Source organism: Lissotriton helveticus, chromosome 5_1 (genome assembly GCF_964261635.1).
Source record: "Lissotriton helveticus chromosome 5_1, aLisHel1.1, whole genome shotgun sequence".
NCBI classification, from domain to species: Eukaryota; Metazoa; Chordata; class Amphibia; order Caudata; family Salamandridae; genus Lissotriton; species Lissotriton helveticus.
In genome coordinates this window covers 1,403,277,798-1,403,300,466 of record NC_136065.1, presented here as the reverse complement: position 1 = coordinate 1,403,300,466, position 22,669 = coordinate 1,403,277,798, and the positions used below count along the sequence as shown (strand labels likewise).

Genomic DNA, 22,669 nt, shown 5'->3' with positions numbered 1-22,669 from the left:
AACTACAAATGCTAGAAGATGAACTAACTATGCACCTTGTCTCATCATTTTTAGGGCTCGCCTGGCGTTGGAGCGCGAAGCGCTCCCGCCAGCGAGTTCTATAGCCGCCTTGCTCCCCGTCAAGGGAGTAGCAGCTGTGAACGAGCCCGACACAGAGCTGGGAACGAGCCGACCCAGGTCTGTGAACGCGCTTCAAGGTTGAGCAGCTTGTGCACGTTTGTTGGACGTCAGGCGCTGCAAGCCCGCCAGACCAATTATCCCAGCATGAAACTCTACTTCCTGAGGCGCCACAAGACCAATTATCCCAGCAGGAGTCTCCACTTCCTCAGGCACTGCAACAATTATCACAGCATGAGACCCACTTATCACAGCATGTCAACAGGCCCCCAGGCTGCTGGAGCACTCAACTATAATTAATGTGCAGTTGAGTGCTCCAGCAGCGTTGGGCGGCTCTCTGCATGCTGTGATAATTATCACTTTGGGGCCTCATGCTGTGATAATTAGGGCGGCATGCTCTATTTGCAGCACTGAACATTTTCAAAGAAGGCGAAGCAGTGACATTCATTGAGACACTCACCCTCACGCCCTCACCCCCTCACCCCTCACACACCTCCTCACCCTCACACACCTCCTCACCCTCACACCCTCACCTTCACACCCCCTCACACACACCCTCACATACCCTTACCAGCACAGCAAAACACAACACAGCACAGCAAAACACAACACAACACAGCACAGCACAGCAAAACACAACACAGCACAGCAAAACACAACACAGCACAGCAAAACACAACACAGCACAGCACAGCAAAACACAACACAACACAGCACAGCACAGCAAAACACAACACAGCACAGCAAAACACAGCACAGCACAACAAAACACAACACAGCACAACAGAGCAAAACACAACACAGCACAGCACAGCAAAACACAGCACAGCAAAACAACACAGCACAGCACAGCAAAACACAACACAGCACAGCACAACGCAGCACAGCACAGCAAAACACAGCACAACACAGCACAGCAAAACACAACACAACACAGCACAGCACAGCAAAACACAGCACAGCAAAACAACACAGCACAGCACAGCAAAACACAACACAGCACAGCACAACGCAGCACAGCACAGCAAAACACAGCACAACACAGCACAGCAAAACACAACACAGCACAGCACAGCAAAACACAGCACAGCACAGGACAGCACAGCAAAGCACAGCACAGCAAAACACAGCACAACACAACACAGCACAGCAAAACACAACACAACACAGCACAGCACAGCAAAACACAGCACAGGACAGCACAGCAAAGCACAGCAAAACACAGCACAGCAAAACACAGCACAACACAGCACAGCACAACACAGCACAGCACAGCACAACACAGCACAGCAAAACACAGCACAGCACAACACAGCAAAACACAGCAAAACACAGCACAACACAGCACAGCAAAGCACAGCACAGCAAAACACAACACAACACAGCACAGCAAAGCACAGCACAGCAAAACACAACACAACAGCACAGCACAGCAAAACACAACACAGCACAGCAAAGCACAGCAAAACACAGCACAGCACAGCAAAGCACAGCACAACACAACACAACACAACCCTCACGCCCTCACCCCCTCACCCCTCACACACCTCATCACCCTCACACACCTCCTCACCCTCACATCCCCTCACACACACCCTCACATACCCTTACCAGCACAGCAAAACACAACACAACACAGCACAGCAAAACACAACACAACACAACACAGCACAGCAAAACACAGCACAGCACAGGTCAGCACAGCAAAGCACAGCACAGCAAAACACAGCACAACACAGCACAGCAAAACACAACACAACACAGCACAGCACATCAAAACACAGCACAGGACAGCACAGCAAAGCACAGCACAGCAAAACACAGCACAGCAAAATACAGCACAGCACAACACAACACAGCACAGCACAGCACAACACAACACAGCACAACACAGCACAGCAAAACACAGCACAGCACAGCAAAACACAGCAAAACACAGCACAGCACAGTAAAGCACAGCACAGCAAAACACAACACAGCACAGCACAGCAAAACACAACACAGCACAGCAAAGCACAGCACAGCAAAACACAGCACAGCAAAGCACAGCACAGCAAAACACAGCACAGCACAACACAGCACAGCAAAACACAACACAACCCTCACGCCCTCACCCCCTCACCCCTCACACACCTCATCACCCTCACACACCTCCTCACCCTCACACCCTCACCTTCACACCCCCTCACACACACCCTCACATACCCTTACCAGCACAGCAAAACACAACACAACACAGCACAGCAAAACACAACACAGCACAGTACAGCAAAACACAACACAGCAAAACACAACACAGCACAGCAAAACACAACACAGCACAGCACAGCATAACACAGCACAGCAAAACACAACACAGCACAACACAGCACAGCAAAACACAACACAGCACAGCAAAACACAGCACAACACAACACAACACAGCAAAACACAACACAGCACAGCAAAACACAGCACAGCAAAACACAACACAACACAACACAACACAGCACAGCACAGCACAGCACAGGACAGCACAGCACAGCAAAACACAGCACAGCACAGCAAAACACAGCACAGCACAACACAACACAGCACAGCACAACACAGCACAGCACAACACAACACAGCACAGCACAACACAACACAGCACAGCAAAACACAGCACAGCACAGCACAACACAGCAAAACAAAGCACAGCACAGCATAGCAACACACAGCACAGCAAAACACAGCACAGCACAGCAAAACACAGCACAGCAAAACACAGCACAGCACAGCAAAACACAGCACAGCACAGCAAAACACAGCACAGCACAGCACAACCAAGCACAGCCCAACCAAGCACAGCACAACCAAGCACAGCACAACCAAGCACAGCCCAACCAAGCACAGCACAACCAAGCACAGCACAACCAAGCACAGCACAACCAAGCACAGCATAACCAAGCACAGCATAACCAAGCACAGCATAACCAAGCACAGCATAACCAAGCATAGCGTAATAAAGCACAACAAAAAATAGCATAACAAAAAATAGCATAACACAACACAACAAAACAGCATAGCAAAACAAAGCATAGCATAGCAAAACACAACACAACACAACATAGCATAGCATAACAAAGCATAGCATAAAAAACACAACAAAACATAGCATAGCATAACAAAACATTGCATAACAAAACATTGCATAACAAAACACAACATAGCATAGCATAACAAAACACAACATAGCATAGGATAACAAAACAAAGCATAGGATAGCAAAACAAAACATGGCATAACAAAACATGGCATAACAAAACATAGCATAGCAAAACATATAATAGCATAGCAAAACATAGCATATCAAACACAACAAAACATAGCATAGCAAAACAAAGCATAGCATAGCAAAAGATAGCATAGCATAACAAAGCATAACAAAGCATAGCATAGCATAACAAAACATAGCATAGCATAACATAACAAAACATAGCATAACATAGCATAGCATAACAAAACACAACATAGCATAGCATAACACAACATAGCATAGGATAGCAAAACTAAACCGAGCATAGCATAACAAAACAAAGCATAGGATAGCAAAACAAAACATAGCCTAACAAAACATGGCATAACACAACATGGCATAACAAAACATAGCATAGCAAAACATATAATAGCATAGCAAAACATAGCATATCAAACACAACAAAACATAGCATAGCAAAACAAAGCATAGCATAGCAAAACAGAGCATAGCATAACAAAGCATAACAAAGCATAGCATAACAAAACATAGCATAACAAAACATAGCATAACAAAACATAGCATAACAAAACATAGCATAGCAAAACAAAGCATAGCATAGCAAAACACAACACAACATAGCATAACAAAGAATAGCATAACAAACAAAGCATTGCATAGCATAACAAAACAAAGCATAGGATAGCAAAAAAACATAGCATAGCATAACAAAGCATAGAATAGCAAAACAAAACATTGCATAGCATAACAAAACATAACATAACAAAACATAGCATAGCATAACAAAACAAAACATATCATAGCCTAGCAAAACATAGCATACCAAACACAACAAAACATAGCATAACAAAACATAGAAAAACAAAGCATAACACACACAAGCACACACACACAACCACACACACACAACCACGCACACATAACCACAACCACACACACAACCACACACAACCACACACACAACTATCTATCTATCTATCGCCCTCACTCTATCTGTCTATCGATCTATCGCCCTCACTCTATCTATCGGCCTCAGTCTATCTATCTAATCGCCCTCACTCTATCTGTCTATCTATCGGCCTCACTCTATCTAATCGCCCTCACTCTATCTATCTATCGCCTTCACTCTATCTTATCGCCCTCACTCTATCACCCTCACGCTATCTATCGCCCTCACTCTATCTATCGCCCTCACTCTATCTATCGCCCTCACTCTATCTATCGCCCTCACTCTATCTATCGCCCTCACGCTATCTATCGCCCTCACTCTATCTATGGCCCTCACTCTATCTATCGCCCTCACTCTATCTATCTATCGCCCTAACTCTATCTATCTATCTATCGCCCTCACTCTATCTATCTATCAATCTATCTATTGCCCTCACTCTATCTATCTATCGCCCTCACGCTATCTATCTATCACCCTCACTCTATCTATCGCCCTCACTCTATCTATCTTTCTATCGATCTATCGCCCTCTTTCTATCTACTTATTTAGATACTGATCGCCATCACTCTATCTATCTGTCTAGCTATCTATCGCCCTCACTCCTATCTATCTATCTACCTATCTATCTCGCTCACTCAATCTCTCTATCGCCCTCCCTCTATCTATCTATCCCACTCACTCTATCTATCTATCCCACTCACTCTATCTATCGCATCACCACAGCATCACTAAGGGGCACAACAACATCACTATGCGCTACCACAACAACATCACTATGCGCTACCACAGGATCATTGAATGCCACAGCATCACTAGTCGCCACCACAACATCTCTCAGCCCCACCACAGCATCAATCTGTGCAACCATTTACCAACAACTGGGTCAAATATGATCTCTCAATGTTTCAAGCTTTATTACAAATGTCACAAAAAGAGGGTAGTATTTCACTTCTGTTCTTAGATTTTCGTCACAATAAAATACACTGAACATATTCTTCAGAAAAGTTATTTACAAAAGTTTAAGCTATTGCCATTATAAATTACAATAACTTTTATTTAAGTATTAACCCCTTCAGTGCTAATGACAAGGGTAACTCGTCATGGAGTTTCCATTGATTTAAATGGAAATTACATTGAAGCGGCGCAAGATGCCTAGCATCCAAGTGGTTAATTATTAAAAAAATTCAAAGCCATTGTTATTTGTAATATCAATACATCTAAGTCACGTGAATACAACACATATTGCATTACAAATGCTATAGGTGTCACAAGTTATAACTATTGGCATTGTAAATGACAAAGCTATTATTTTTGCTATTTTCAAAACCAACACATATATAACAAATGTGTCATTTACAATACCAATAGCTCAAACTTTCCTAATGCGAGACCTTATGCATTGCAAATGCTTGTTAAAGTCTGTAATCAAATTCAGGAAAACTATGAATTAACTGTATATAATATGTAAATATTACCTGGACTCTTCCTCTTATGATTTTTTAATGCACTTTTATAGAATTACTGTGCTTTTATAATTGCTTTTTATCAGAATCGAATAAAGCTGTTTTTGACTTTGACTTTGACTTATTCATGCTGTTGTCAGCACAACAATAAAATAAATTACCCGAACTCACCCCCCCTCCCTAAAACAACCAATGTCCAAAAGTCCAAAAGTCCCCTTTCCCAAACACCCAATTCCCACCCCCCCCCAACAGTCTTTAAAAAAGGGGCAAGGGACAGTCACTTCCTCCGATGGCGTAGTTTGGAAAGCTGTTGCTGCACGTCCCGCAGCTCTTTGCGGAGGTCCCGAAGCTGGTGCTGATGTTTTTCGCCCAATCGCTCCAGGTAGTCCACTCTTGTACGTAGCCGGCGCACACAAACCATCCAGGATCTGGGGGGGGGCGCTGATTTTGTTGCTGCTGTGCGGCGGGAGGTTGTCGGGCCACGGCTCCGTTTGGCTGGAGGCCTCTGGCTGGTGGACCCAGGGGCAGTGGAGGAGGATGGAGAGGTTGATGTCTCCTCGTGCTCCCAAGCCCACAACCGCTGATACTCGGCACAAATAGCCTCCAGCTTACGGGCCCTGGCCCGGACAGCCATCTCCTTGCGGGTGAGCTTTTTTGGAGTAGCATCTATGAAGAAAGAAAGAAAAATACTGTAGCCAATAGTCTTTAACACAAAGTCAAAATAATTCAACGGAAAGTTGACACTCAGTAACACCAGCAAGTAGCAAACACAGTATAACATTTTGGCATGTATCTTTCCGCCGTCTTTGTAAGCCTGTGACATTACTGGGAGTTTCAGGAATTCCACTAGCAGCACTATGGGTGGACTCACTACTACATACATAGTCAGAGAGTACTAAAAAAAGGCCTTTTTTACTTTTTTTCTCTTGTTTTGTAAAAGAAATTACTGGTACGTGAACTTGTGGTAGCCGCCATAATGGCAGCTCACTCAGCTTTCACACAAGAAATACAGACACAGGCCGTAATGATGCAGACTCGAAGTACTTTAAGCAGTACATGCAGGTGGGGATAGGAATGTCTTACTTTTCTATAGGGGTGGCTGGCACTGCCACTGGCCATACTTCATCCACTCAGCGTCTGCTCTACTACATCATACACCTCTGCTATCGATGAGGAGGATAAAGAAGATAACATCCAGGCTTCCAAAGTACGTCTTGAATTCTTCTAAATGTCTCAAATGTACCAAAATTTATTTTTGTCAACAACCAACTAACACCCTTTTCATTATATTTTGGAAACCGCCATCTTCCTATGTTGAATTGCATTCAACAAAACCATTCTTTACAGTCATAAATATTAAGACTCGCTTGTCCTTCATTTCACCCTTCTTTAACTTTTCGTTCTTCACATCCCTAAACTACATCTGATATGACTTGGCTTCACAATAAGCTGAGTTGAAGTGAAATAGAAGGGGTTATTGGTTACCCGAGAAGTTCCGCCGCTAATGATATTACAAGTCAAGGTTAACTGTCTTCTCCGTGATAGCCCAAAAAGTAGTTCTAAATTAGTAACTGTTCTTAACAGTACAGTGTACGTGTACTAGTGTACTGTGTACTACTGTACAGTACATCATATACTCCTTTGCGAGCCTACTCAAAAAAATTTCAATAAGTAAGGAGTATAATAACTTGCCACCGTCCGCAGCCGCTGAGTCTTCCCCCCCAGCTCCTCCTGTTGGCGTTGCCGCATCCAGAGTGGACACCTCCGCACTGCTGGCCCCGGCACTGGTGGTCATCTGTGCCGCATCAGATGTTGTGACGTCTAGGAAAAACATGTCATATTTTCAGATGCCATACACAACCCCCTATTTTGTCTCGTAATGGAAGAAAAGGTTACATAACACATTTTTTATTACTGGTTTTGGGGAGGGTGTTAACCTTTTATATGCTTATTCCATTAAATGCTACACTTCTTCTTATGACAACTGATGAATGCTTGCTTAACGTGCACCATTTTTCTCATTACAGAAAGAAGATTCCACTTCCCTTCTGCCAGACGATTCACCAACTACTAGTAAGTCATCACCAGCAGTACTTTAAGTACTTTAAAGAAGGTGGGGACTCCCGATCAGTTATTCTAATAATTTCATGTGTCTGTTAACTATTATTAAGTTTGAGTCATACTAATTTCATTCATGGGAATGTTGTTCAAACTTTAACGTCATCTTCATCCATCACCATTGCTCGCTCAGAATACTACGCTATTAAAAATAAAGAAATAATGTTTTCATTTCTTAATTGAAAATAAAACTTTAAAACTAACAAACACTGTGTGGTTTTTGTTCATGAGTGAGTGAGCGGAAAGGTTTGAACTACTGCACTTGGCAGTCATGTTTCAGTGACTCAGATAGGCCGGGACTCGGCGGCAGTCTTCTTCTGTTCTTCTGGGTCGTAAAATCATTGGTCAGACACACTAGATAGTCGGTCAGGGGATTGGGGGTTCAACTTCTGACTGAGGTATGCCGAAAGTCGAACTGCACCTATCATCAACACTGTCCTATTTATCTTGTCCATACTTCTTTGTGTGCAGAATAGTCCCTGAAACACTAGCAGTATGGGATGTGCTCCTCTCAAATCAAAAAGGCAACTGCTACCTTTTACTTGGTGTAAACAATGACATTTTGTTGTTGGAAATTGTCAAAGCACTTACATTAAGAAGACTGGAATAGACAGCAAGGGCAACCCAGAGGACTGCACTCAGTGCCTAGAGCTATTGCTGTATCTGAGTTTTGTTTCACACCGTTTGCTGAATGGGCAAGCTTAGCTACCCACACAGACCGACTCATAATCGTAAATAGCAGTAGCACAGAGAGTGATGGTAGAGGCAGGATAAGAATGTAGAAAGTAGTCTACATTAGAAGAAGATCAAAGACTATTTTGTAAAACATAGAATTATTAGGAAACAGTTTGTAATAATTAGGAGCTGTAAAAGTTAGGGAAGTATAAGTATTAATATAACAATAGAACAACTTACTGGGGCCAGCAGAAGAGCCTGCAAGGGATTGATCCTGTCTACCTGCGGCCACCGGAGTCTCAGTCGCCGCCGGCGCCTTGCCCCTGGGAGGTGCTGGTGATCATGAAATAAAGAGTCACAACATGGATGATTGTTTTTTTGGAAATATTTGATTTCTTTGAACACAATCTAAAATTATGTCGGGGAAACAAATTAACAACAATTGCATCTGATCTGGTCAACTAGGAGGATAGTAGTACAGTATTGCAGGATTTGCAGACCGTCTAATAGGAAAGTTATGTAATTCACTAACTACATCAACAACAAAAAGGTTCTACTACGACTGCCATCACTCAGCAGCACGAGACGTCGCTTGACAGACACAGTCCGTCATCATGATTGCAGACCACTAACAAATATCCTATAACAAGTAATAAATAATATACTCAACGTATCAATCCACCAATATCTCTTCAAAGTGGCAGCAGCAGGAGTACAAAGAAGGACTAGACTTGAGTCTACTGTCTCTAGCATTACGCAGTAATGCTCTCAAATGACTAAAAAGTTTCAAACAAGTAAGCATAGTAGCAACGCCAATAACCAGGCGAGCACCTGCAATGACAGAAGCTATTTAAACATTAGTTTACCTACAATGTAATCGAATCAGCAGCATTCGTACTCTTCAGGAAAAAAATAGATTAGCAATATAACAGAGCAGAAGAAAAAAAAGTAGTTATTAAATAGCTACTTACCAAGGCCAGGGATCTCCAATCCTAGCAGGTCGAGCATGTCATGCTCCCGGTCCAGGATGTCAGTCCACCGGTGCGCCGCTGGCTGGTAGGTGTGCCAGACCCCAGACTCCTTACACATGGCCCGGCACACCTTCTCCCACAGCTGGCGACGCTCCCGGAGGCCGTAACCGGAAGCAATCCGCCCACCTGCTGCCCCGGTCTTAGGGAGGTGGACTTGAACAAAAACCATCAAGGCGGCCACCTTCACCGCAGAGAAGATCTCCCTGGCCTGGACTTTCTCCCCCCTCAAACGCCCGCAAGGGAGCCGGGTACGGGGTGCTGGGCCCTTCCCCTTGCCCTTGTCGGCTCCCTTAGCCATGGTCCTGGGCACAAGAAGAAGGAAAGAAGAATAGGTGTGAAAAAAAATAAGAGAGAGAGCGAAAGAAATAAAGTAGGTAATAAAGTAACAAAAAGTTAAAAAAAACACAAAATATAGATGTAGGAAATTGTAGAGATAGATAATAAGCATAAAAAAGCAAAAAAAAGTTCAGAAAAACATAGGATTACAAAGATGTAAGATGGATAGAAAGGTAGCATGCCCAAAAACCATAGCAATGAATGAAAAACAAGATGGCCGCGCCCATAGAGGATCGCGTGGGTAAGTTCGCGCGATATTTCCCCCGCGAGCACGCAAAAACGCCTGCGAACCCGTAAACGCGCCACGCTCACAACGCCAGCATGCAGCTAGCACCCGGAACCAGAAATACGCAACGCGCACAAGATGGGCGCGACCATGTACGACCGCATGGGTAACTTCGCGGTCGTTGCACTGCAAGTGGCCCGCAAAGACGCAAAAAACCCCGCGAACACGCGAAAAAAAAAACAATCCGCAAATTCGCACGAATTTGCGGATTGTGAGTTCGATTTCGTGCCCCGCGAATCTCGCGAAATTGCAGAAAAACGAATTTTGCAAAACTGAAAGCACTTAGCAGGTGCAAACGTTCAAGCTAATTTCTAACCATTCCCTGTAGTGCTTCCTGAGGGGCCCCTCCAGATTTCAGTTGCGTACTTGCAACTATTCTCTGACCCTGCTCTGACCATCAAAGCAGGGTCAGAGAATAGTTACAAGTATGGCACAATGCTCCTGTAAAAAAAATTAAACTGCCACAGGAAGCACTTACAGCAAAGGAAGCAGGTGCCAGACTTGAAGCGCAAATTCAGTGACACATTAACCAGCCCCAAATTAATTCATCTCAGTTGAGGCTTGGCAGGTGTGCTTTCCCCCCATAATCTACAGTGGTGAACCAGAGGGTGGCAGGGGTGAACCAGAGGGTGGCAGGGGTGAGCCAGAGGGTGGCAGTGGTGAACCGGAGAGTGGCAGTAGTGAACCACAGGGTGGCAGTGGTGAACCAGAGGGTGGCAGGGGTGAACCAGAGGGTGACAGTGGTGAACCAGAGGGTGCTGTGATTAACCAGAGGGTGGCAGTCGTGAACCAGAGGGTGACAGTGCTGAACCAGAGGGTGGCAGGGGTGAACAAGAGGGTGGCAGTGATGAACCAGAGGGTGATAGTGCAGAACCAGAGGGTGGCAGGGGTGAAACAGAGGGTGGCAGTGGTGAACCAGAGGGTACTGTGATGAACCAGAGGGTGACAGTGGTGAACCAGAGGGTGACAGTGGTGAACCAGAGGGTGGCAGTGGTGAACCAGAGGGTGACAGTGCTGAACCAGAGGGTGGCAGGGGTGAACCAGAGGGTGGCAGTGGTGAACCGGAGAGAGGCAGTGGTGAACCACAGGGTGGCAGTGGTGAACCAGAGAGTGGCAGGGGTGAACCAGAGGGTGGCAGTGGTGAACCAGAGAGTGCTGTGTTAAACCAAAGGGTGGCAGGGCTGAACCAGAGGGTGGCAGTGATGAACCAGAGAGTGGCAGTGATGAACCAGAGGGTGGCAGTGATGATCTAGAGGGTGGCAGTGGTGAACCAGAGGGTGGCAGAGATGAACCAGAGGGTGGCAGTAATGATCCAGAGGGTGGCAGTGGTGAACCAGAGGGTGGCAGTGATGAACTAGAGGGTGGCAGTGATGAACCAGAGGGTGGCAGTGGTGAACCAGAGGGTGCTGTGATGAACCAGAGAGTGATAGTGATGAACCAGAGGGTGGCAGTGATGATCCAGAGGGTGGCAGTGGCAAACCAGAGGGTGGCAGTGATTGAACCAAAGGGTGGCAGTGATGATCCAGAGGGTGGCAGTGGCGAACCAGAGGGTGGCAGTGGTGAACCAGAGGGTGCTGTGATGAACCAGAGTGTGGCAGTGGTTAACCAGGGGGTGACAGTGCTGAACCAGAGGGTGGCAGGGGTGAACCAGAGGGTGGCAGTGGTGAACCAGAGGGTGCTGTGATGAACCAGAGGATGACAGTGGTGAACCAGAGAGTGGCAGTGGTGAACCAGAGGGTGGCAGTGGTGAACCAGAGGGTGACAGTGCTGAACCAGAGGGTGCAGGGGTGAACCAGAGGGTGGCAGTGCAGAACCAGAGAGTGGCAGTGGTGAACCACAGGGTGGCAGTGGTGAACCAGAGGGTGGCAGGGGTGAACCAGAGGGTGGCAGTGGTGAACCAGATAGTGCTGTGATGAACCAGAGTGTGGCAGTGGTTAACCAGGGGGTGACAGTGCTGAACCAGAGGGTGGCAGGGGTGAACCAGAGGGTGGCAGTGGTGAACCAGAGGGTGCTGTGATGAACCAGAGGGTGACAGTGGTGAACCAGAGAGTGGCAGTGGTGAACCAGAGGGTGGCAGTGGTGAACCAGAGGGTGACAGTGCTGAACCAGAGGGTGGCAGGGGTGAACCAGAGGGTGGCAGTGCAGAACCAGAGAGTGGCAGTGGTGAACCACAGGGTGGCAGTGGTGAACCAGAGGGTGGCAGGGGTGAACCAGAGGGTGGCAGTGGTGAACCAGAGAGTGCTGTGATGAACCAGAGGGTGACAGGGGTGAACCAGAGGGTGACAGTGGTGAACCAGAAGGTGATGTGATGAACCAGAGGGTGGGAGTGGTGAGTGCTGAACCAGAGGGTGGCAGGGGTGAACCAGAGGGTGTGTCAGGGGTGAACCAGAGGGTGCTGTGAAGGACCAGAGGGTGGCAGGGGTGAACCAGAGGGTAACAGGGGTGAACCAGAGGGTGACAGTGGTGAACCAGAGGGTGCTGTGATGAACCAGAGGGTGGCAGTGGTGAACCAGAGGGTGACAGTGATGAACCGGAGGGTGGCCGCGATGAACCACAGGGTCGCAAACAGGCTGGACACGTAGAAACAACATGGTCGCGACCGTTGCGACCACACAAGTAAGTTCGCGTTCCCGAACTTGTAAAAAACCCTGGCGAATTAGCAAAAATCCTCGCGAACACGCAAAAAAAATCTTCAAATTCGCACGAATTCGCGGATTGCGAGTTCGATTTCGCGCAAATTCGCGGAACGCGATTTCGCGCGAATTCGCGAAAACGCGAATTCGCAAATTTCGCCCATACTTAGCTTGTCTGTCCTCCCTCGAGCTTTTTTCAGTATAGTTAGATACTGAAAATTATAAGATTTTAGAGCAATAGGTAGATATTAGTTAATAGAGATTCATTTATCATTTCAGCAATATCATATATTCATCAAATTCAACGATCCAATTCACTTGATTTTATGTTAAATCCCATGTTGGAGTATAAGTAATTAAAGGACATAGTCAAGATAGATTGGGTAAGTAACTATTAGGTGTAATGATTAGTATTCCATATATAGAAAAATTAGCTAACACGTATTATTTTACCATATCAGTGACAACTCTGTATTGATTGAGTTCATGTACAGTGACCCTCTTGATCCAGTATATATATATAATGAAATGAGGAAAGTGATCAAAATAGATCTGGTAAGGAGCTATTAGATGTCACTATATGTATATACATTTTATAACAAAGATGTTGGATTTCATCAGGCAATAAAATGGAGTATATTTATAGACAGAAACATACCTATTTGCCCAATAAATTCCAGCATATTGGAGCAGAGGTAAAATGAGAAACCTAGGAAAATAAGACCCTGTGATATAATTAAATTACCAAGAACCTTAAAAAGATGACTAAAAATATGAGTAAGAAATAAATCTAGTTAACAAGACTAGTATCTATGTAAAAATGATGGTTGACATTTATGAAACACATATAAACCCAAATAGTAAAAAATTAATAAGAAATGAGAGTAACATTAGTATAGTAATAATTTTTTGGACAAATAACATCACACTAGGGGTGCTATAAGAGATTGTGTGTTATGTGTTCACAAGTTTTGTATTAATAAATACTGTTGCATTTTACAGCGGAACTCGAACCTTTGAGCCTGTTGACCATGTATATAGAAGAGGGTGATAGTCTGTATAGAGATATCTTCATGTTATTATTGTAGTTTACAATTGGACCATATACCATTAAAGGATTTTGCAAAAAAAAATGAAATAAAATATTTTTCCATTCTAGTAAACCACTGGTATGAAAACCCTGAATAAGGCTTTTGCCGAAATGCGTTGGTGATAGTAAAGATCTGTAACCAGTGTTTTCTGAAAATGAGTACATATGTGGTATCTGGCAATTACCAACTGTGATCAGTGCATCTGATATTGACATAACTTTTGTTTCTAATTGAACAATATTTAGATATATTGTGCTAGATCATCTGTGAAAGTTTTTGCTTACCAGCTGAAGACATTTATACCTTTCAGGTATGTCATACATTGTAATAACTTGTGGTCTAAATGTTTATATAGAAGGATCTAGAATGTGTATTTTATGAAAAGAATCATTGATTATATGTATGTATGTTTTTTCAAATATTTGAAATAATTTAGAAGAAGGAAAAAAGACGTGAAATAAAAAGAAAAATATATTTTTATATACCCGCAGTATTGGTTGCATAATTCAATCACTGATCTAAGGTCTAATTGCTACACAGTTTATTATTGTGCACTGCGCCCGGTGCAAATTTGTTTTCCAAATAAACCATCTCCTTGTAGTCAGCTCAATGGTTTGGTGCCAGGTGTTTCCTGGCCTTCCTCTTTCCCTTTTCCCTTGAGGGTTCTAGGTCAGGGCTTGTCTGATGGTGTTTGATACAGGTTTGCGGAGGATGTGACCTATCCAGTCACAGCCACTTTTTGTGATTTCTTAAAGAACAGGGAGTGTGAAGTCTGCTGCCATAGGCCGCTGTTGCCCATACTTTGGCCTGTGGATTTGTAGGATTTTCCTCAGACAGGTGTTGGAGAAGGTATGGACTTTGTTGGTGGTGATCACCGTTGCCCTCCAAGTTTTTGCCCCATACAGAAAGACTGATTTTACATAGGTGTTCAAAAGCCTGATCTTTGTTTGCAGCGTTCGGTTCTTGGAGCTCCAGGTCTTCTTTAGCTGAATGAAGGCAGCCATTGCTTTGCCAATTGTTGCCATGATCTTAGCGTCTGCACCGAACTGCTTCTTTATTACATGGCCCAGGTTGGCAAAGGCCTCAACCTCTTTCAGTGCACCGCCTACAAGAATGATTGGAGCTGTGCTGGTTGTGCTAGTCTTCAGGATCTTGGTTTTACCTCTACGGACGTTAAGGCCAAGTTGAGCTGATGTGGCTGCCACACAGTCGATCTTCTCTTGCACCTGCAGATGGGTATGGGACAGTAGCACCAGGTCATCTGCAAAGTCCAGGTCATTAAGCTGCGTCCAAGGTGACCACTGGATCCCATTTCTTCTCCTTGATGTTGATGCCTTCAGGATCCAGTCTTTGCCCACAGGTAGAGAAAAGGCAAGAGCAAAAAACCCTGGCAGGCTCCTGTCCTCACTTGGAAGACTTCAGTGAGTTGCCCTCCATGGACTATCTTGCAGGTCATGCCATCATAAGAGTTCCCCTATGATTCTTACAAGTTTCTCTGGCACACACAAAAAAAGTAAAGGTCGAGGTATGAAGTTGTCGCAAAGGGGGGAGTTACATTCCATCGACCGCTAATGAATATGGGCAGTGTTGCAATCTGGTCTGTGCAGGATCTATCTTTGTGGAAGCCAGATTGCTGGTCTCGCAACTAAGCATAAACTAGCTCCTTCATCTGTACAGGATGACTCTTTGAACACTTTGCCTGGGGTTGATAGAAGAGTTATCTCCCTGTAGTTTGTGCAGTTACTCGGTGTCACCATTCTTGAGGATCTTGATGAGATAACCTTTCTTCCAGTCTGATGACACATTTTCCTTTTCCCAGATCCTTCCAAACATGGAGTAGAGCATGACTATTGATGTTTCAATGTCTGCCTTCAGAGCCTCTGCAGGAATGTTGTCATGCCCTGCTGCCTTCTCATTTCTCTGATGCTTGATAGCCCGTCATACTTCTTCCCTGGTTGGTCTGCTGCAGTCGATTGGCAAGTCCTTATCAGCTGGCTGTATGCCTGGTAGAATTTGCTGCACAGGATAATTCAGCAGGTCTTCATAGTGCTCCCCCCATCTTCACTGTTGGTCTTTGTTATCTATGATTCTGTTCTCCTCCCATCTTTGTCTTTAAAAGGTCTTTCTGGCCTGTTGTATCTGTCAGAGAGGTTCCTTGGTATGTCATAGATTTCTTTCAAGATTCCATGAACTGCTGCTTCCTGGGAATCTGTGGCAAGACCATCAATACATCTTTGCTTGCCTGCTCTTAAGCTTCTCTTTGCTTCCTTGTTGATTTTGGTGTATTCGTCTCAAGCCTTTGCTTTTTCTGCTCTTGTTCAGCTAGTGTTGACTGCAGCTTTCCTTTCCTTTCTTTGGATTTTGAGGAGAGTCTCAGTGGAAATCCATTGTTTATGATGATGTTTCTTCGGACCTAATACCTCCTGGCAGGTTGATGTCTCTGTTTCTATGATCTGCACTCATTGATTTTCTACTGGGTCTCTGTCGTGCTCTAGTTATTTCAGAACTTGAAACTTGTTACTGAGGGTGACAGAGTATTCACTACATTTTTGTGCATCTCTGAGGAGGCTAGTGTTATATCACTGGCATTGGTTTGTTAGTTCCATCCATTCTTTCTTTAGCTGCAGCCTGGTTTTGACAAGGCGAATGTTCTGACACCACGTCCACTCCGCTCATCACTCTCACATCCTGCAGGGACCTCCTGAACTTCTTGGCAATGCAAACATGGTTGATCTACTTCTCTGTTGAATGGTCTGATGACACCCATGGTGTCTTGTGTATTCTTTTGTGTAAGAATATACTACTGACTATCACCAGCATGTTCAGGGCACAGAGCTCTGCAAGCCTTTCACCATTGTGGTTCATGTTGCAAAAGCCATGGTTGCCCTTAACTTCATCGTACGTTGTCAGACAAGCCCAGCCCAAAAGCCACAGCTACCCACATTGTAAAAATGTAGGTTTTGAGTAGAAAGATTTGGGATGTATGACGTTACAACGCAGGCTATTACAACGCCTGCCTTTACAACGTGGTTTTTACATCGCAAACCTTTACAACGCATAGCGCTTAGAGGTGCTGGATAGTGGTAAATATAATTTTCTATTCCAACTCCAGTCCCCGTGGACACTAGGGAAGGTGTTGGATACAAAATTAAACTTATTTCCTATCCTAGAGCACCCCCCAGCGCAATGCGTTGTAATGGTTTGCGTTGTAATGACCACGTTGTAATGGTAGTGCGTTGTAATAGTTTTGTTGTAAAGGTTGTTCACCAAAGATTTGATCAGTCCATGTGGGTTTTAATCCATTTTTGTCCTGGGTGCTATGCCACCCACATAAGTGGGGTACTGTTTTTATCAGGAGATGTATGGGAACGCAGAATAGCAGAATATTTGTTATTATCAATTGGATTTGTCTGCTGTTGTGGATTCCCAAATGTGAGTATGCAAGAAAGGAAATATCTTACTAAATGCCTTCTGAATCACAATAGTATGGGAACCCACAAAATTAGACCAGTATAAAAAGCCACTGTACTTAGATTAGGATCTTCTGTACATTTGAAAAAACAAAGGTTTTCTTCATACCCATTTTTCCTTTATTATATTTTATTATATGAATTGCTGTATAGTCGGTATAGAATGAAAGATTATAAGGAGCAGCTCACTTGTGGGCTCTGGGTATTACTTGTTTTTGGAAAACCTACAAACCCTATATATTCCATCGACCAAAAGCATCTATCGGACATTACATTGCATTGCTCGTGTAAATCAACTATTGTGACAAAACATTACACATGAAAGCATCACAAATAAGGATTATTTATTTAAACAATTCCTTTCTGTGGCAAAACCTTGTGGAATCTACACAAATTACCCCTTGCTGAATTAAGAATTTGTATTCTTTTCACTTATATTCAGCTTTATGGAATCACCCATGGGTTCCACACCTGGTTCCACCACAAACTACAAGTAGGCTGAAACCACAAAAATTAAGAAAAATGGACTCCACTGTTGGAAAAATGCAAAAACTGTCATATTAAAACATGTCCGTATACAACTCTGCTTGTTCCTGAAACCAGGGAAGATGGTGATCCTAGCACAGCAAATCTTTAGGTTTGCCATTGTTAGAAAAAAACGTTTTCTCCATTTCAAAAAAAGAAAGAAACATTTGCTATAGTTTGACTATTTTGAAGGTTGCCTCCATGGAAATCTACTAACACTGAGTACCTTTAGAATCCCCAGGATGTTGGGAAAAAAGTACACAAATGTGGCATGGATAACTTTTGTAGAAATATAGGTACAAAGGTTTAAGCATTAGTTACTTCAAACATCCAGAAAGGGCTTAGCAAGGGGGTATCACATAGCCCATGGAGACATTGTTGTCTTCTCTAAATTAGCATGAGCACACTGCAGGCTCATATTGGAATACACAAATAGGTATCACACACTTGGAGAGGGAACTTTCCAGGGAGAAGAGCAATACAGCAGCTATGATGTAGATCTACACTCTTTAGGCTAAGGTATGGGGTCTGCTGACAAAGCCCAGAGATCTTCTAATATATAATAATACTATTTATCTGCAAGGATAGTGAGGTTAGACTATACTGTCTTTTCACAATGACATCTCCCTTTATGATTTATGGTTTACCTGCTATGCTGACCATACTTGTATTATGCATTTTTCTGCTTGTTGTGGCTCGTATACTGCATCTTAGAGAACGTTAGTTAAAATAAAATTTTTAACTTGTTTGTGTCTCTGTCAGATCTTATTGTAGATAAGTACAAGAGTGCAAGTTAAAGGGTGTGTCTTGCTACTGCGATTCCTGTGAGATCTTAAGAGTGTTGAGTTCTGGGGTGTCAAAAAATTTCTTTCACTCTGAGTGAGTAGGAGAGTAAGTGAGACACTATAGCTAGTCAATCCTGGGCTCATGGGTACTAAGGTGGTAAGATGACTCAGTCCCTATGCACAAAGGTCCCATAATCCTACGCATAGTTCTGTTTTTGGGCTGGATCCCTGCAACAGAGGGAGGGTGTGGAAGCCCTTGCTGTCAAGTAGTTACGTTAGCACGCCTGACAGTAACAGAAAGCAACTATAGGCTGGATCATAGACTGCTTTACTTGTTAGGTCAAGGGCTGCAGGTGAGTGCCACCTGTGGTGGGGGAAATTCTTGCAGCTCCAACCTAAGCAGACTTTTCACATTTAGCTGGGATGAATAGTGCTTTGCTGCCTTTAGAGGGCAGACACTCAAGAATCATAGCGAAAGTGAAAGTCTTTATTATTTCAGTTAATAAAACCCATACAATATCAAAAATTCGTATGCCCTCAATATCTTAAAAACATTTTTAGAAAAATATTTCATAAAAAGATTGTTAAAAGGAGAGTTCATAAGAAAATATACAGTGTTACTGACTTTCTCAATAAACACTAGACATAGAATCCTTGTAAGACCTATCTAAGAACCGTACCTAACGTATTAAAACCAAAATACATGACTATTTTATATTTGTCGAAAAATGAAACTTCCATCACCACTTATTTCAGTCCCAATATTGGAGTCAACAACGCAACTCCTGCTTCCACTTCTTATTTGTTCATAACAGAGGGATGTAACATTTTTGCTACGTGCAAATACTACACAATCAATGGCATGGGGAATTTTATGTCCATTTTCATTATTTATCTGTTCATACCGTATCAAAAATGTAATCATCATACAATTTAAAAAGGGATCATTGAGTCCTAACCCTTGAATATTGCGGATCTACAAGACCTAATCCAACTCAAGAATCATTTTCTCATTGCTGCAATAAGCAGGGGTGGGGGAAGCTTCAGCAACCTCCACATGTCTAGTGCAGACATTTTTTTTTAAAAAGGGCTGTCAAGGAAATCATGGGAAGTAAAGAGAAAGTGATCAGTGCTGTATACGAAATTATGTAAGGCCTTTCTAAGCAGCATAGATTTTGCAAAGGAGTCACTCTCAGGTCAGCGAAGTGTCTGTAATAGTGCAAAGTCCCTGACCGCCTGCCTATAGATGAAGAAGAACATGAAGTATTTTGCTAGGAAAAGGTCAGACTGAGGACAATGACTCAGATTTGTAAGTGCCACGCCCATTGCATAAAGGGGACCGCTCTCCCAGAATGAATGAAAGAAGGCGCAGACAGAAAGAGGCATAGAGCAAGGGCATACATCTCTTTGAGCATCTGGACAATGTGAAAGAGGAAGGCAAGACCAGGAGTGATACTGCAGAGGCCAGACACTTTAATTCCTCATATTGGATGTTTGAAGTAGGAATGCAAGAAATCTCCTGAAGCCATAATACCCAACTGAACATTTACTGAAGAGGGACAGGCAATGTGGACAAAGATCCTACAATGCTCACCTTCATGGGCAAATATACAAAAATCCTAAAAAGGGGCTCAATTTGTTTCACTGGGCATGTCAAGATCTGTCAGGACTTATCGCCAAGATCCTGGACGTGGCAGAGTCTGCTAAATAAGAAGGGACACAAGTAGACCCAGACCTCCTGGCCAGTTGGACCCAGCAGCCAGTCAGCCTGATAGACAACACAAATCAATCCATCCTAATAAGAGTTTATCCTAAACAGAGCAACCTTTCCTCATTGGCGGATGGCACAAGTGTATTTGCTTGTTACTGTGCATATATGTTTACCGCTGTGGACAAAACACAGTCTACACTAAATATTGTGCATCCCAACACATTTCTGGCAAGGGTGGCCAGGATAAAGAACACTCAGCTGGCTAACCCCAGTGGCAGAGTCTGCCAGGATTTTAGGTAAATGAGTGCAACACTGGCCACTTGAGACAGCAACATGGCTGGAACACTAAATATCATTAGGAAGAGCAGCATTGGTTCCAAATTAGACACACATGTGTTAGTACTCAAAGTATATCAATGCAACACTCAACTATCCAATGGCCCTACTGTTAAGAGACCATATTTCCAAAAAAGAAAGTGGATACACAAAGGGAGTGCTTAAAATTAATTCTAAACTCCTTTTAAAATTCTTACACATGAAATACGATCCTCTTAAGTATCCAATACAGACGGAGCCATGGCATAATGTTTCAATCACAATTTTTCTTTATTCTCTTTGTAACAAACAAAAGAAGCCAACATGAGACTTTATCAGGGTTTTATTGAGTTTGTTTTGTGATTCTTCATCGATAGTGTATGCCAAATATTCAAAAAGGTTTCCCTATCCCCAGTGTGATCTGTGTGTATTAAATAGAAGGACGCAACATGAGGCCAGTCGTTCAGTTGAGAATTCAAATGCTTGTGAAATAATCCAGGTGGTAACCCTCCCACTTGTTTCCTAGTGAAAATAAGGGGGAGTTGAGATGGTTGGTGCAGAATTGTGCAAAATGAATGTCAGATGCTTTGGACTTGCGGACCACTCAGGGTTTCAGAATCGACTTCCACTGGACTCCTGCACAAGCTGCCCAAATGAATCCTATTCACTTAGCAAAGGAGGGGCAATAACTAAAGGTAAAGACACTGAATCTAAAGGGGCAAGAACGTGGACCTTTATTAATATTTCAATGTTCAGAAGCAATCCATTCCTAGTGCATAAAAAGTATAGGGGGCAATCCTCTTATACACCCCAGGGATTTTAACACTTGGATAATATATATATATTCATATAAAAAGGAATAGTATTAACCTCTGCAGTAAACTAATAAGGGAGAGAGGTGGTCCATTCAAACTGTTCCTGAAGGCAGAGAAGCTTTTTAAAAAAAATGTATTCTTAGAAAACAATAACACAATATCATATATAGTCTGTATGATATAGTGACTCAAAAAGACGCAAAACATTTTCCAATCAGACAGTGATCAGAGCTTCATACATACTACATGACAGTTCAAACATTACCATCGGCCCTTACAACATATCTAAATGCTAAATGATTCTGTTATAGCCCAAAAGTGGCGAGAGTGGGAAGATTCCCTAGAATCCTCTCATACCCACTTTTGGTTTTAAGGTATAGTGTGCCTAAGCATTCAAATTACACCATGTTGCATCATAAAGCTGTCCCTTAGTACCCAGTACAGTAAACGAGACTAGGACCTCTCTCTGTTTAGCTAACAGACGTAGATTCGCAGCTAGATGTCTGACTAGCCTGGGAACATCCACTTCTGATCCCTCTAAGAATACCAGCCGATTGCCTTGTATTTCATGCTCTTTTAATAGACTGTATCAATGTGAATCCAGGGATATCGTATACTTTTGGGCAGACGCTCTTCACAACTATTTCCTAAATACAGGACGTATTAATTTTGAAGTACGTATTTGCCATGGGTTTTAATCCTAGGGTATTTACGAAGGATTAACGCAAATGGAAGAATATTTTAAGCTTAATGCAATACATAGGGAATTATTTCCTGTGGATGCATTGTCAGTGGATCTATGTAACGATCAGCTATTTAGATGAAAAAAGGCTTCCACTTCAGTGAAGTCTTAGTTGAGACAGTTGTCAATGCACCATGATCTTCTGTCAGGCAGCAACATGACTATCCAGTGAGCCAAACTCTAAATCCGTAGCAGGTAGCCATTCAGTATACAGACCTTTGTTTATCATCCAGGACTTTACCCCAATTCTTAGGGAGAAGGCAAGCATCTGCTTTGAAACAAATCAGAGTCCGCTGAGAGATCAAAAGGTTATGTCACACTAGACAGTTCTGCTGGAGTGATTAGTTCTGTCTTGACTTTGCTCAAGAC

The 22,669-nt window shown here is 43.4% G+C and overlaps 1 protein-coding gene across 1 annotated transcript in view; it reads right to left on the bottom strand.

Moving 5' to 3' along the window:
- The window catches only part of LOC144755450 (AMP deaminase 1-like), a 2,827,830-nt gene that overhangs the window by 2,590,400 nt on the left and 214,761 nt on the right, over nt 1-22,669 (bottom strand). The gene's annotated exons all lie outside the window — the stretch shown is intronic.